This window comes from Canis lupus, chromosome X (genome assembly GCF_003254725.2).
Source record: "Canis lupus dingo isolate Sandy chromosome X, ASM325472v2, whole genome shotgun sequence".
NCBI classification, from domain to species: domain Eukaryota; kingdom Metazoa; phylum Chordata; class Mammalia; order Carnivora; family Canidae; genus Canis; species Canis lupus.
Genome location: NC_064281.1, coordinates 48,039,871 through 48,057,777, shown reverse-complemented (window position 1 = coordinate 48,057,777; position 17,907 = coordinate 48,039,871). Strand labels below are relative to the sequence as shown.

General features: G+C 38.2%; 1 pseudogene; it reads right to left on the bottom strand.

Annotated features, from left to right (window-relative positions):
- The window catches only part of LOC112673042 (spindlin-3-like), a 40,214-nt pseudogene extending 22,864 nt beyond the window's left edge, over positions 1 to 17,350 (bottom strand).
- Between the last annotated feature and the right edge of the window lie 557 nt (positions 17,351 to 17,907).

The following is a 17,907-nucleotide window of genomic DNA, read 5'->3' as shown; positions in this document are numbered from 1 at the left end:
TAAAATATCTATTCTACTCAAAGCGATCTACATATTCAATGCAAGGCCTATGAAAAATACCATCAACTTTTTTTCACAGAGCTGGAACAAACAATCCTAATATATTTTTAATTTTTTTGTTTTTTATTTTTATTTATTTTTTTAAGATTTATTTATTTATGATAGAGAGAGAGAGAGGCAGAGACACAGGAGGAGGGAGAAACAGGCTCCATGCCAGGAGCCTGACATGGGACTCGATCCCAGGACTCCAGGATCGCGCCCTGGGGCCAAAGGCAGGCTGAGCCACTCAGGGATCCCACAATCCTAATATTTGTATGGAATCAGAAACGGCCAGGAATATCCAAATGGACGTTGAAAAAGAAAACCAAAGCTGGAGACATCACAATTCTGGATTTCAATCTGTCATCATCAAGACAGTATAGAATTGGCACAAAAAACAAACATATATATCAATGTCACAGAATACAGAACCCAGAAATGGACCCTCAACTCTATGGTCAACTAATCTTCCACAAGACAGGAAAGAATATCCACTGGAAAAAAGATAGTCTCTTCAATAAATGGTGTTGGGAAAATTGGAGAAGAGTAAAACTAGACCACTTTATTTTGCCAAACATATTAATAAATTCAAAATTGATGAAAGACCTAAATATGAGAGAAATACATCAAAATCCTAGAGGTGAACAATGGCAGCAACCTCGTGACCTCCACCACAGCAACTTCTTGCTAGACACGTCTTCAAAGGCAGGAGAAACAAAAACAAAAATGAACTATTGGGACGTCATCAGGGTGAAAGCTTTTGCACGGCATAAGAAACAGTCAAAAAATTAAACGGCAACTTACAAAATGGACGAAGATATTTGCAAATGTCACATAAGATAAAGGGCTAGTTTCCAAGATCTATAAAGAACATACCAAACTCAACACCTAAAAAAACAAAGAAAATCCAGTCAAGAAATGGACAGAAGATATGAACAGACATTTCTCCAAAGAAGACATACAAATGACCAGCAGACATGAAAAAAGGCTGAACATCTCTCAGCATCAGGGAAGTACAAAACAAAACCACAATGAGATACCAGCTCACACCATTCAGAAAGCCTAAAATTAACAAATAAAGAAACCACATATGTTGGAGAGGATGAGGAGAAAGGGGAGTCCTTTTTCATTGTTAGTGGGAATGAAAGCTGGTACAGCCACTCTGGAAAACAGCATGGAGATTCCTCAAAAAATTTAAAAATAGAGACCCTATGACCTAACAATCTCACTATGAAGTATTTATCCAAAGGATACAAGCACAGTGATTCAAAGGGGCTCATGCAACCCAATGTTTATAGCAGCAATATTCACAATTACCAAAATATGGGAAGAGCCAAAATTTCCATTGACAGATGAATCGATAAAGATGTGATACATATATACAATGGAATATTACTTAGTCATCTGAAAGAATGAAATTTTGCCATTTGCAACAACCTGGACAGAACTAGAGGGTATTATGCTAAGTGAAATAAGTCATTCAGAGAAAGACAAATAATCATATGATTTGACTCATAGGTGGAATTTAAGAAACAAAACAGATCAAAATAGGGGAAGAAAGGAAAAATAAAATAAGACAGAAACAGAGATGGACACAAACCATAAGAGACTCTTAACTATAGGAAACAAATTGAGGATTGCTGGAGGGGAGGTGGTTGGGGCCATGGGGTAACTGTGTGATGGGCATTAAGGAGGGCACTTGATGTAATGAGCTCTAAATGTTATATGGAATTGATGAATCGCTGAATTCCACCTTGGAAATTAATAATACAATAGATTTTAATTAACTTGCATTTAAATAAAAATTTTTAAAGAGTCAGTGGCTTGTTTCTCTCTTTCTTTTCCCCCTTCCCAAATGTTCATCTGTTTTCTTTCTTAAATCCCAATATATAAGTGAGATCATATGGTATTTGTCTTTCTCTGACCAACTTAAATCACAAAGCATAATAAACTCTACCTCCATCTATGTTATTGCAAATGGCAACATTTCATTCTTTTGGATGGATGAATAATTTCTATCTAGCTGTACCACAACTTCTTTATCCATTCATCAGTTTATCAACATTTGGGCTCTTTCCATAGTTTGGCTGGTTTTGGTAATAGTGCCATAAACATCAGAATGCATGTGCCAGATTAAATCTGTATTTTTTGTATTCTTTAGGTAAATAGTAGTTTAATTGCTGGGTCATAGGGTAGCTCTACTTCTAACTTTTTGAGGAAACTCTATACTGTTCTCCAGAGTGGCTGCACCAGTTTGCATTCCTACTTATAGTGTAAGAGGGTTCCCCTTTCTCTACATCCTTGCCAACACCTGTTGTTTATTGTTCTGCGAATTTTAGCCACTCTGTAAGATGTGAGGTTCCATCTCATTGTGGTTTTGATCTATTTCCCTGATGTTGAGTATTTTTTCATGTGTCTGTCATCTATCTAGATATCTTCTTTGGAAAGCATCTATTCGTGTCTTCTGCCCATTTCATAACTGGATTATTTGTTTTTTGGTTGTTGAGTTTGGTAAGTTTTTATACATTTTGGATAATAACCTTTTATCAGGTTACATATGTCATTTGCAAATATTTTCTCCCATTTCATAGGCTGATTTTTAGTTTTGTCGACTGTGTCCTTTGCTGTGCAGAAGCTTTTTATCTTGATGAAGTCCCAATAGTTTATTTTTGCTTTTGTTTCCCTTGCCTTTGGAGAGGTGGGTAGCAAGAAGTTGCTGCAGACAAAGTCAAAGAGTTTTCTTTTTTTAAGATATTATTTATTTATTCATGAGAGACACAGTAAGAAAGGCAGAGACATAGGCAGAGGGAGAAGCAGGTTCCCTGCAGGGAGCAGGATGTGGGACTGGATCCCAGAACTCCAGGATCACGCCCTGAGCCAAAGGCTCAACCGCTGCCACCCAGGCATCCCTTGGTCAAAGAATTTTCTGCCTGTGTTCTTCTCTATGATTCTGATAATTTTGGAAATTATTTAAATTCAAATTTAGGTCTTTCATCCATTTTGAATTTATTTTGTGTATAGTTTAAGAACATGATCCAGTTTCATTCTTCTGAATGTTACTATCTAGTTTTCCCAACACTATTTGCTGAAGTGACTGTCTTTTTTCCATTGGATATTCATTCCCAGGAATAAATAGCACTTAATTATGGTGAGTAAGTCTTTTAACGTACTGTTGAATTCTACTTGCTAGTATTTTATTGAGAATTTTTGCATCTACATTCATCAGGGATATTGGCTTATAATTCTTCTTTTTAGAGGAATCTTTGTCTCGTTTTGGAATCAAGGGTAACATTGGCTCATAGAATGAGTTTGGAAGTTTTCCTTCCATTTCTATGATTGGAACAGTGTGAGGGGAATCAGTATTTACACTACTTTAAAATCCCCTGAAAATCTACCTGGCCCTGGAGTTTTGTTAGTTGGGATATTTTTGACCATTGATTCAATTTGTTGGTTATTTTCTATTTTTTCCTGTTTTGGTAGTTTGTAGATTTCTAGGAATTTGTGCATTTCTTTAGTTTGCCCCTTTTGTTGGCACATAGTTTTTCATAGTATCTCATATAATTGTTTGTATTTCTGTGGTTTTTGTTGTGATATCTCCTCTTCCATTCATGATTTGTGTACCTGAGTCCTTTCTTTCTCTTTTTAATAAGTCTGGTCATGGGTTTATTAATATTATTAATTCTTTTGAAGAAGCAGGTATTAGTTTCATTAACCCATTCTAATTGGTTTTTGTTGTTGTTTATAATATCATTTATTTCTGCTGTAATCTTTTCATTTCCCTTATTCTACTGGCTTTGGGCTTTACATGCTAATCTTTTTCTCACTCCTTTAGATATAAGGTTATTTTGTGTATTTGAGCCTTTCTTCCTTCTTGAGGTGGGCCTATATTGCAATGTACTTTCCCTTGTGACTGCCTTTGCTGCGCCACAAAAATGTGGGACTATCATGTTTTTGTTTTCATTTCCTTTCATTTATTTATTTCTTATTTAATTACCTGGTTAGCCCATTCATTCCTTAGTGGGGTGTTCTTTACCCTTCATGATTTGTGGTCTTTCCAAATTTTTTCTTGTGGTTTACTTCAAGTTTCATAGCATTATAGTCTGAAAACATGCACGGTATGATCTTAATATTTTTTTACTGATGGAAGCCTGATTAGTGACCCGGTATGTGATCTATTCTGGAGAATATGCCAAATGCACTTGAAAAGAATGTGCATTCTCCAGCTTTAGGATAAAATGTTTTGAATATATGGTTTCTGGAAAATAAAGTCCAGGTGGTCTAGTGTGTCATTCAATGCCATTTTTTCCTTGTTGTTTCTCTGCTTTGATGATCTTTCCATTGCTTTAAACAAGCGATTTAATTTCCCTATTGTTTTTGTATTATTATCAATGAGTTTCTTTATGTTTATTGTTAATTGATTTATATATTTAGGTGCTCCCAATTTTGGGGAATAAATATTCACAATTGCTAGATCTTCTTTAGTGGATAGACCCCTTAATTATGATTTAATGCCCTTGAATATAACACAAGGCTGGTTCAACACTCGTAAAACAATCAATGTGATTCATCAAATCAGCAAGAGAAAAACCAAGAACCATATGATCCTCTCATTAGATGCAGAGAAAGCATTTGACAAAATACAGCATCCATTCCTGATCAAAACTCTTCAGAGTGTAGGGATAGAGGGAACATTCCTCAACATCTTAAAAGCCATCTAGGAAAAGCCCACAGCAAATATCATTCTCAATGGTGAAGCACTGGGAGTCTTTCCCCTAAGATCAGGAACAAGACAGGGATGGCCACTCTCACCACTGCTATTCAACACAGTACTAGAAGTCCTAGCCTCAGCAATCAGAAAACAAAAAGACATTAAAGGCATTTAAATTGGCAAAGAAGGAGTCAAACTCTCCCTCTTCGCCGATGACATCATACTCTACATAGAAAACCCAAAAGCCTCCACCCCAAGATTGCTAGAACTCATACAGCAATTTGGTAACGTGGCAGGATACAAAATCAATGCCCAGAAATCAATGGCATTTCTATACACTAACAATGAGACTGAAGAAAGAGAAATTAAGGAGTCAATCCCATTTACAATTGCACCCAAAAGCATAAGATACCTAGGAATAAACCTGACCAAAGAGGTAAAGGATCTATACCCTAAAAACTATAGAACACTTCTGAAAGAAATTGAGGAAGACACAAAGAGATGGAAAAATATTCCATGCTCATTCATGGATTGGCAGAATTAATACTGTGAAAATGTCAATGTTACCCAGGGCAATTTACACGTTTAATGCAATCCCTATCAAAATACCATGGACTTTCTTCAGAGAGTTAGAACAAATTATTTTAAGATTTGTGTGGAATCAGAAAAGACCCGGAATAGCCAGAGGAATTTTAAAAAAGAAAACCATATCTGGGGGCATCACAATGGAGATTCCGGCTTGTACTACAAAGCTGTGGTCATCAAGACAGTGGGGTACTGGCACAAAAACAGACACATAGATCAATGGAACAGAATAGAGAACCCAGAAGTGGACCCTCAACTTTACGGTCAACTAATATTCGATAAAGGAGGAAAGACTATCCATTGGAAGAAAGACAGTCTCTTCAATAAATGGTGCTGGGAAAATTGGACATCCACATGCAGAAGAATGAAACTGGACCACTCTCTTGCACCATACACAAAGATACACTCAAAATGGATGAAAGATCTAAATGTGAGACAACATTCCATCAAAATCCTAGAGGAGAACACAGGCAACAGTAACTTCTTGCAAGATACACCCACGAAGGCAAAAGAAACAAAAGCAAAAATGAACTATTGGGACTTCATCAGAATTAGAAGCTTTTGCACAGCAAAAGAAGCAGTCAACAAAACTAAAAGACAACCTACAGAATGGGAGAAGATATTTGCAAATGACATATCAGATAAAGGGCTAGTTTCCAAGATCTTTAAAGAACTTATTAAAATCAACACCAAAGAAACAAACAATCCAATCATGAAATGGGCAAAAGACATGAAGAGAAATCTCACAGAGGAAGACATAGACATGGCCAACATGCACATGAGAAAATGCTCTGCATCACTGGCCACCAGGGAAATTCCAATCAAAACCACAATGAGATACCACCTCACACCAGTGAGAATGGGGACAATTAACAAGGCAGGAAACCACAAATGTTGGAGAGGATGTGGAGAAAGGGGAACCCTCTTGCACTGTTGGTGGGAATGTGAACTGGTGCAGCCACTCTGGAAAACTGTGTGGAGGTTCCTCAAAGAGTTAAAAATAGACCTGCCCTACGACCGAGCAATTGCACTGTTGGGGATTTACCCCAAAGATTCAGATGCAATGAAACGTCAGGACACCTGCACCCCGATGTTTCTAGCAGCAATGTCCGCAATAGCCAAACTGTGGAAGGAGCCTCAGTGTCCATCGAAAGATGAATGGATAAAGAAGATGTGGTTTATGTATACAATGGAATATTACTCAGCCATTAGAAACGACAAATACCCACCATTTGCTTCAACGTGGATGGAACTGGAAGGTATTATGCTGAGTGAAATAAGTCAATTGGAGAAGGACAAATATTATATGTTCTCATTCATTTGGGGAATATACATAATAGTGAAAGGGAATATAAGGGAAGGGAGAAGAAATGTGTGGGAAATATCAGAAAGGGAGACAGAACATGAAGACTCCTAACTCTGGGAAAAGAACTAGGGGTGGTAGAAGGGGAGGAGGGCGGGCAGTGGGGATGAATGGGTGACGGGCACTGAGGGGGGCACTTGACGGAATGAGCATTGGGTGTTATTCTGTATGTTGGTAAATTGAACACCAATAAAAAATAAATTTAGTATAAAAATGCCCTTGAATATATATCACTATAGTTTTGTTTTCAAATCTAGTTTGTCAGATATAAATATGGGTATTCTGACTTTCTTGAGACATCCATTCTCATGTTAAATTGTTGTCCATCCTGTCACTTTCAATCTGCAGCTGTATTTAGCTCTAAAATGAGCTTCTTGTAGGCAGAAAATACATGGAACTTGATTTGGGGGTGACCTGGGGTGAGGTGTTTTGTTTTGTTTTACCATTCTGAAACCTATGTCTTTTGATTGGAGCACTTAGTCCATTTATAGTCAGAATGATCATTGAAAGAAATGGATTTCAGGGGGAAGCTAGGGTAAGATGGCGGAGGAGTAGGAGTCCTCAACTCACCTGGCCCCACCAACTTACCTAGATTACTTCCAAACCATCCTAAAAACCTACTAATTCGACCTGAGATTTAAAGAGAGAACAGCTGGAACGCTACAGAGAGAATGGTTTTCACTTCGAACAAGGTAGGAAGGCGGAAAAATATAAAAAAGAATCAAGGAGGGCGGCACCACAAGAAGCCAGGCTAAAGCCAGGTGATGAAAGCCTCCAGGACAGGAAAGCCCAGTCCCTGAGAAGCAGGAACTTTAAAAAAATCCACACCAGATTCTTCCTGGACGGAAAGGCGCTTAGCAGGGAACTCAGGCAGAATTGCAGGAGGGGCAGTGGAACCTCCACTTTCCCGAAGTCACTAATAGAGGAATTGTGCGGGGGGGGGGGGGGGGGGGGGGAGGGGGGACGAGCCACAGACTGTGGGCCAATCTCGGTAAGGGGCTGGAGCAGGCACCCAGCAGGGCATCTTGGAGAAGCCAGTCAGTCAGGCAGGGGCTCCAAACAGAGGGGTGTACACCCTGCTGCTCTCCGGAGCCATGGCCCTGGGAACACAAATCCAGCAGCACAGGCCCTGGATCCCAGGGCGCCTGGCTGACACAGCCTATGATCCTGCACTCCCATGGGACAGGCAGAGGCGGGGAGGGCACAGGACAGCCAGGACTCTCTTGCTGCTGGGCGCCCCCAAGCTGTGTAGATCAGCACTCCCCCCCCCCCCGCCCCCGCCTCCCCGGGAGCATCTAGGCCAGTGCAGACTCGGAGACTGTGTTAGTTACTGCGAGGAGCTAACTCCAAGGCTGGAGACCTGGCTGCCCCCAGTGTTGTTGCTCCTCCTGGTGTCACCATGTGCCAGGGAAAAAAGCCTCATGGGGTAAACTGCTCCCACTAAGCCCAGCACCCATCAGGGGGCAGAACAGCTCCCACAGGTGCACACACCTGAGAATTAGCACAGCAGTCCCTGCCCCAGAAAACCAGCTGGAAGAACAGGGGAAGAGTAAATTCTTGACCAAGCAGAACTGGAAAGTTCCAGGGGAAGTCAAGGGATTTACAGTATATAGAACCAGAGGTTACACCTCCTATGTTTTTCTTCCTTTTTCCAGTACAACTCATTTTTATGTCAGACTGTAAATTTCCAATTTTTCCCCACCTTAACTAGAATATTTTACCACCTCTTCATTTTTAAGATTCTTCCTTTTTGACTTTCATATTTCTACAATTACAGGTCCTAGATATATTTTCCACTTCTAGATTCCCATCAACATACTCAACTTAATTTTGGAAGATATACAAGATATGTTTTTGTTTTGGTTTGTGTTTTTTGTTTTCTCTGGATCATTTTGTTCTACAATGGTGGAAGTTAATATCTTCTAGAACATGATCAGCATGCACCCAGAACCAAGTGGTATACCATGCTGGTTCATTCTATGAGATTCCTAATTGCAATTCTGCCCCTGTCTTTTATCTCATTTATGTTTTGTTGGTCAATGTTGGGGCCTTCTACAAGTATTTCTTGTTTATATAAATTTGGGACTGAGACTCTTCTAACATAGAGAAATTAATATACTCAAAAGCAAGAGGATCACCCTCTAAACCCCTCAGGTAGACTACATTCTTCCTCCACTACAACTTTGTCATCACCATGATCAACCAGTCCCCCCCTTTTTTTTCCTTCTCCTTTTTTTCCTTTTTTTTTTCTCTTTTTCTTTGGGATTCTTGGCCACTTATTTTTTACTACTTTGTTTTAAATTTTTTCATTTTAATGGTCCTTTTGTTTTATTTCATTCTGATCTTTGTTTTCAATTTCTGGTCTGTGACCTTGGCAGAATCACCTAGGGTGAAATTTGCTTATGTCATGGTTCTTTAATCAGCCCACTAATACAACCACTCTGCACTGAGCAAAATGAATAGAAAGAAGAAATCAGCACAAAAGAAAGAATCAGAAACAGTACTCTCTGCCACAGAGTTAGAGAATTTGGATTAAAATTCGATGTCAGGGATCCCTGGGTGGCGCAGCAGTTTGGCGCCTGCCTTTGGCCCAGGGCACGATCCTGGAGACCCAGGATCGAATCCCATATCGGGCTCCCAGTGCATGGAGCCTGCTTCTCCCTCTGCCTGTGTCTCTGCCTCTCTCTCTGTGTGACCATCATAAATAAATAAAAATTAAAAAAAAATTCGATGTCAGAAAGCCAATTCAGAAGCACAATTATAAAGCTACTGGTGGCTCTAGAAAAAAAGCATAAAGAATTCAAGAGACTTCATGACTGCAGAATTTAGATCTAATCAGGCTGAAATTATAAATCAATTTAATGAGATGCAATCCAAACTAGAGGTCTTAACGACAAGGGTTAATGAGGTAGAAGAAAGAGTGACTGACATAGAAGACAAGGTGATGGCAAGGAAAGAAACTGAGGAAAAAAGAGAAAAACAATTAAAAGACCATGAGGAGGGGGCAGGGCAATATGGCGGAGGAGTAGGGTCCCCAAGTCACCTGTTCCGCCAATTTGCCTAGATACTTTCAAATAATACTGAAAACCTAGGAATTTGACCTGAGATTTATTTTTTTTAAGATTTTATTTATTCATGAGAGAGACACAGAGAAAGAGAGAGAGGCAGAGACACAGGCAGAAGGAGAAGCAGGCTCCATGCAGGGAGCCTGACATGGGACTCGATTCTGGGTCTCCAGGGGCACACCCTGGTGACGGGCACTGAGGTGGGCACTTGAAGAGATAAGCACTGGGTGCTATTCCATATGTTGGCAAATTGAACACCAATAAAAAATAAATTTACAACAACAAAAAAAGAAAGGTGTCCATGGATACTATCTTAAAAAGAAGGAATACTACACATTTTTGATTGGTTACTGTTATTCACTTCTCATGCCCTTGATTCCACTGGGAATCCATTTGGTTCTAGGCATATATATCCTAGGCTTCAGGGATGGAATACATGCCATGGCTAAGCCAATCAATGCAATCTGTTAGACTTATTTGATGGATGCTGGTATGTGATCCATACCAGCATAGAATTCATCACAAGACATAGGCTCTTTCTCTTCCTCTAGAATGGAACTATTATAGCCTAGAACTGCTACTCTAACTTTGCTACCATGAGGAAAAGTGACATGAGAATTAAACTTAATGTACAGAGAAAGGAAATTCCTAAAGATCCACAGACATAGCCTAAGTCCTAATCAAACTGTGCCTGAAGCCCTTCCAACCCCTGGATTATTTTAGTTATATGAATCAATGATGCTTGGTAACTGTTTAGATCTGTTTAAAATGAGTCTACTGAAATCTGTTGCATTTTTATACACCAATAGTGAAACACAAGAAAGAAGAAAGAAAGAACGAGAAAGAAGAAAGAAAGAAGAAAGAAAGAAAGAAAGAAAGAAAGAAAGAAAGAAAGAAAGAGAAAGAAAGAAAGAAAGAAAGAAAGAAAGAAAGAAGAAAGGAAGAAAGGCAATACCAGTTGCAACTGTCCCCAAAATAATAAGGACGTCTAGAAATAAACCTAACCAAAAAGGTGAAAGTCCTGTACCTGGAAACTATAAAGCACTAATGAAAGAAATTGAGATTGACACAAAGAAATGGAATGACATTCCATGCCCATGGATTAAAACAACAAATATTGTTAAAATGTCTATAATACCCAAAGCAATACATATTTAATGCAATCCCTGTCAGTATTTTTCACAGAGCTAGAACAATAAATCCTACAATTTGTTTGGAACCACAAAACACTCCAAATAGCCAAAGCAAACTTGAAAAAGAAAAGCAAAAAAAAAAAAAAAAAAAAAAAAAAAAAGCAAAAAAAAGCAAAAAAAAAAAAAAAAAGAAAAAGAAAAGCAAAGCTGGAGACATCACAATTCTGGACTTCAAGTTATATTACAAAAGTGTTGTGATCAATACAGTATGGTGCAAACACAGACAAATCAATCAATGGAACAGAATAGAAAATCCAGAAATGAACCCATAGTTACATGCTCAATTGATTTCAACCAAGCAGGAAAGAGTATGAAATGAGGAAAATCTCTTTAACAAATGGTATTCGGAAAACTGGACAGCAACATGCAGAAGAATGAAACCGGACCACTTCCTTACACCATACCAAAAATAAATTCAAAATGAATTAAATGCCTAAATGTGAGACCTAAAACCATAAAAATCCTAGCAGAACATAGGCAGGAGCTTCTTTGACATCAGCCATAGCAACATTTTTTTAGATATGTCTTCTGAGGCAAGGGAAACAATGATAAAAATAAACTACTGGGACTATATCAAAATAAAAAGCTCAGCACACTGAAGGAAACAACATTAAAAGACAACCAACTTAATGGGACAAGATAATTACAAATGACATATCTGATAAAGGGTTATTATCTAAAATATATAAAGAAGTTCTAAAACCCAGCACCCCCCAAAAAACAAATAATCCAACTAAAAGATGGGAAGAAGATATGAATAGGCATTTTTCCAAAGAAGATATCCAGATGGTCGACACATGAAAAGATGGTCAACATCACTAATCATTAGGGAATTACAAATCAAAACTATGATGAGATATCACCTCATACCTGTCAGAATGGCAAAAATTAACAATGCAAGAAACAACAGGTTTCTTTTGTGGAGAAAAGAAACCCTCTTGCATTTTTGGGAATGCAAACTGGTGTAGCCACTCTGTAAGACAGTATGAAAGTTCCCCAAAAAGTTAAAAATAAAACTACCCTATGATTCAACAATTGCACTACTAGATATTTACCCAAAGGATTAAAAAAATATGGATTCAATGGGACACATGCACCCAATATTTATTGCAGCATTATCAACAATATCCAAATTATGGAAAAAGCCAAAATGTCCATTGACTGATGAATGGATAAAGATGTGATATATATATATATATATATATATATATATATATATATATATATATAATTTCTGTCCATCTCCACTTGCTATGCTCATTCAGTTTTCCATATGAGAGGAAGAATAACAATGAAATTTTTTTTAAGTTTATAGATAAGCAGCCTAGGCCCTTCTTCACTATTGAGTACATATATAATGTATGTATGTGGTAGATGTGGTATATATGTATGTATATATGTAATGGAATATCACTCAACCACCAAAAAGAATGAAATCTTGCCATTTACAATGACATGGATGGAGCTAGAGTATATTATGCTAAGCAAAATAAGTCAGAGAAAGACAAATACCATATGATTTCACTCATATGTGGAAATTAAGAAACAAAATAGATGAGCATATAGTAAGAAAAAAAAGAGAGGGATGTAAACCATAAGAGTCTTAACTATTCACAACAAACTGAGGGCTGATGGAGGGGAGATGGGCGGGGCTGGGCCAAATGTGTGATGGGTATTAAGGAGGGCACCTGTGTTGAGCACTGGCTGTTGTATATAAGTGATAAATCACTAAATTCTACTCCCAAAGTCAATATTACACTATATGTTAATTAAGTAGAATTTAAATTTAAAATGTGGAAAAAAAGAGTTGAATTAGTTATGCCTCCTCCCCTTCCAGATTCTGAACCAACTGCAATATATACATATGAGTGAGAGGGATTAAAATATCAGGTTTAATATATCAAGTGAAAAAACAAAGTTCAGAATACCATGTATAGCATGCCATAATTAGTATTAAAAAACTGATACACACACATATTATGTTTGTAAATACTTTATTATCTCTGGAAGGACACATAGTAACTGGTAACAGTGTTTACTTTCAGAAAATTAGACTAGGGGATTGATGTCAGGGATGGAAAGGAAGAAAGGAGACTTTTTACTGTATAGCCTTTTTTTACTGTTTGAATTTAGCTGAAGGATGTGGGGGTTTTTTCCCCCAGTAAACAACTTCTATATTTAAAAAATCATTTTTAAAAGAATAAAAATAGATACCAGCTTTATTGATGATAGGTCTGGACTAGAGAATGTGAGTTGGACCTGGGCCTAACATGAACTTCTACTGCAAGTAAAGACTGTGGGATTCCCCCACCTCAGAGAGATAAAGGGGTCTACAGAGTGGATGTTTACCCAGCCATGTAATGAAAGACTGCAGTCTTTCCCATGCCTACAATGAGAAATGTACTCAATAGTCAAGAAGGGCCTACGCTGCTTATCTATAAACTTATAAAAAATTTCATTGTAATTCTTCCTCTCATATGGAAAACTGAGTGAGTATAGCAAGTGGAGATGGACAGAAATTTTCTTCCAAATATTTCTGATAGATGCAAATCCTTTTTTTTGTTTGTTTGTTTGTTTTTTAATAAATTTATTTTTTATTGGTGTTCAATTTGCCAACATATAGAATAACACCCAGTGCTCCCATCAAGTGCCCCCCTCAGTGCCCGTCACCCATTCACCCCCGCCCACCTGCCCTCCCACCACCCCTAGTTTGTTTCCCAGAGTTAGGAGTCTCTCATGTTCTGTCTCCCTTTCTGATATTTCCCACTCATTTTTTCTCCTTTCCCCTTTATTCCCTTTCACTATTTTTTATATACCCCAAATGAATGAGACCATATAACGTTTGTCCTTCTCTGATTGACTTATTTCACTCAGCATAATACCCTACAGTTCCATCCACGTCGAAGCAAATGGTGGGTATTTGTCGTTTCTAATGGCTGAATAATATTCCATTGTATACATATACCACATCTTCCTTATCCATTCATCTTTCGATAGACACTGAGGCTCCTTCCACAGTTTGGCTATTGTGGACATTGCTGTTATAAACATCGGGGTGCAGGTGTCCCGTCGTTTCACTGCATCTGTATCTTTGGGGTAAATCCCCAGCAGTGAGCAAGTCCTTTTCTTTCATTTTTTTTTTTTCTTTTTAGAATCAGAAACAGGCAGAGGCAGAGGATAAATCCCTTCATACCCTTGGGCATTTTTGTTCTCTTAAGCTACAGTGGTTAATACCCAAGGCTGTGGTTAACAAATAGGGCTTGGCTGCCCCCTTTGGGGGAGACTATTAGTATTTTATGAATGTCTTGCTCCCATCTGTGTAAGTTTTGTTTTTGGCCCTAGAAGACTTTGAAAGAAGTAGGAATAGAACATTAAATAAATTAACTCCAAAGCTATATTACATCCCAAGCTGAGAATTCACTCACTATTTTATCCCCAATTTACAATTATGTCAAGCCACATTATTTGCTATAGCTTACAAAGGTTACATAGTGAGCCTCAAAAATAGCATTAAATATCAAATAATACAATGTCAACAACATAATAAAAATACCTTAATTTGAACTATATGAAACCATTTGACTCCAAGGGAGAAATGAATACTCCAAATTAAATTAAATTCTGCCATTCCCAATTTCTTGTTTTTCTCATTTTAGCCATATAGATCTCACAAAGATGTTTGTATAGACAGGGATTCCTTCAGCAGCTGCAGCCTGGACTGTTTTCCTCTTGATTGGATGTAGTTCCTTCACAACTTCAGGAGCTGAATTAATATAACTCATAACTGCATTTCATACATTTTTTAGTCCACAGGACAACAGCCTCACATCCGAAAAATTAGAAAGCGCACTAATCCCCAGCTATTAGAACAGATATCCCAAGCAAATTTATGTCCGTAGGCTAAGTACATTAGGTAATACAGATCCACATTGCTGTTATCAGTCAAATATCTGAGCAAAGACTTAGTGGTATCAAAAGGAATAAAAGCTGACAGAGAAAACATGGAAGACAAGAGAATATTTTCTTGGTTTCACCCCCAGCAGGATCCCAGTCTGTGCTGGTAGTCGGGACTCCATAACCTGTGAACTTAAACTAATTTGAAATATATTTCCCAAGTGGTTAATTGTAATGTTGTGAGTCTCAGCCCCAAAGTTGCAGAAGTCCAAGGCCTGTTTTTTGATGCTTAATGGAGCTTCTATTAGAAACCCAATGAGAAAGCACTAGCTTTTGCCAAATGCTTCTCTCCAAAACCTTGTGTATTTTTCAAACTTGCTTTCCTAAGCTTAGTTTAACCTTCACCAATGCCTTTAATAATGGAACATATATGGCCCATCCCACTACCTATTTTTGTGCTGCAGTAGGGCTCACCTTTTCTGCACAGAAGTTTCATAGGACCAGCCAAGAAACAGTATAAAGTTAAAAACATAAAACTAACAAATATCTATTATATTTCTATCTACCAATGCCAGCACTTAAAACACCAATAAGTGTATTGATCACCAAACACTAAGTTTAATCAATGCTAAGACACCATAAAAAATGAGCCCACCAGTTCCCATAAAGAAGTAAAACCTATTCTTATTTCTAGCAAGTGCCTTGCCCACTTCATAATCTGGAGCTTGGAAGTACCCTAAGAATCAAATCTAAAGCCTAATCTAAAATTTTTTAGACTCTCTCTTCACATAAGAAATAAATCTGTATCTTAGTCTGATTCTAGATTTTTGCTTTTTCATTTTGTTTTCCTAGACAGAACTGCCAACGCTTGCTATACCCAGCATTCACCCTGTGACTAGAAGAGAGGTTGGCTTAATCCTCCATTGGCCTGGCAAAGCCCAATTGTGGTAAAGTTTGCTTATACAGCCTGCATCTGTTAAAACCCACTCCATGTCTACAGGCATCAGCCAGAGCTACAGCAGACAACAGAGACCCTAATGCCATTGATGGCCAACTTTTATTTGTCCATTTGGAGTTTTATTTCCAAATGCTTGCCTTTCTATCAATTTTGCTAGGTTTCTTAGCTTATGCTTATATATTAAAATGCAAAGTAATTACCCTCTTGATTTTGAACCAAGTTGTACCATACATGAAAGAAACAGGGGGCAAAATGTTAGCCTTACTTTAATTCAACTTGGAAAGGAGACCAAAATGGGATTCCTGCTCCTCTCCAAATTAGACTTTTGAAGTCACCTGGGGAGAGAATTGAAGTTGCAAAGACACACAACCAGACAGTCACATATCTCAGGAAGCTTCACACTTTAATGAATACAGAGAATTCAACTGCCCAAAAGAATGAGGCAAGATGTGTTCAGCTACCTTTAATCTATTACCACCACCCAAGATGAAAATAAGGGCTACTGGATATCAGACTTTACATTTCTCACTTATTAGACAAATCAATCATTCTCCTGTGGAGAAGTAGTTAAAAGTTTGGAGAGAAGGGCAAAAGGTTTTATACAAAAATATCTGAGAGGGTGGAACTTTCTTTTTCTTTCTTTCTTTCTTTCTTTCTTTCTTTCTTTCTTTCTTTCTTTCTTTTCTTTCTTTCTTTCTTTCTTTTTGACAATTGTGCAAAAAGGGAGAAGACTGTTCTTACAAATTAGAAAGCAGTCAAGACCTTCTGTGTTTACAGATTTTACAAATAGTATCACATATTTGGCAAATTTCAAGATGATCTCTAAGATGTTTTTAACCAAATCATAGACATACATATGAAATCATCATCAATTTTGATGAAGTACACAAGGTTTTGCTTCTACTTGATGAATGACCATGCCACTTCTCTTGGAGCCATCATCTTTGGCATATTCCACCTGTTTGCCTACGAGGCTGTCGACTACTTCTCCTGCTCCCTCTCTGCAGGAGGAGAATCATTGGAATCTAGAAGCATGCTTAGGTTACCATCTTTATAATACAAGATCTTTCTCATAGGTAATGTAAAACCATGTGTTCATGACAGGTGCCTGAGCTAAGACAATCCCCCTCCATTCATTTTTGGAACCTTACTCTGTCTCAAAAATATATTCCACTGCTTTGCCAATCATAATTTCTGTGAGTATCACTGATTCTAGAGGATGCAACTCTATTAGGAAGGACTTCAAGTGATGACATTCTTTCATCTCTGTGAAGTTCTAATCCATATACACAGTCAAATCCATCATATTTGATAAGATACAAAGAGGGATTTACAAGTACCTGATCCAGAACAGTTCCCTTCCACTCTTAGAGGTTCATCTCCATCTTTCCATCCATGCTGAATTCTGCAGCCCACAATGTTCCTTTGAGGCTGGGAGGTGGGCCTGCTTTTAAGCTTCTTGTCTGGAGCCTTTCTCTTCATCATGGTAACAGACACGCTGGTATGTTCCATGCCTGTCCTGGACTGCTGCCCTGCATCCGCCATTCTCTTATGCACACTGAGACTCCATCCACATATTGGCTATTGGGAAATTGCTGCTAGAAACATCGGGGTGCAGGTGTCCCGGCGTTTCATTGCATCTGAATCTTTGGGGTAAGTCTTCAGCAGTGCAATTGCTGGGTCGTAGGGAAGGTCTATTTTTAACTCTTTGAGGAACCTCCACACAGTTTTCCAGAGTGGCTGCACCAGTTCACATTCCCACCAACAGTGTAAGAGGGTTCCCTTTTCTCCGCATCCTCTCCAACATTTGTGGTTTCCTGCCTTGTTAATTGTCCCCATTCTCACTGGTGTGAGGTGGTATCTCATTGTGGTTTTGATTTGTATTTCCCTGATGGACAGTGATGCAGAGCATTTTCTCATGTGCATGTTGGCCATGTCTATGTCTTCCTCTGTGAGATTTCTCTTCATGTCTTTTGCCAATTTCACGATTGAATTGTTTGTTTCTTTGATGTTAAGTTTAATAAGTTCTTTAAAGATCTTGAAAACTAGCCCTTTATCTGATACGTCATTTGCAAATATCTTCTCCCATTCTGTAGGTTGTC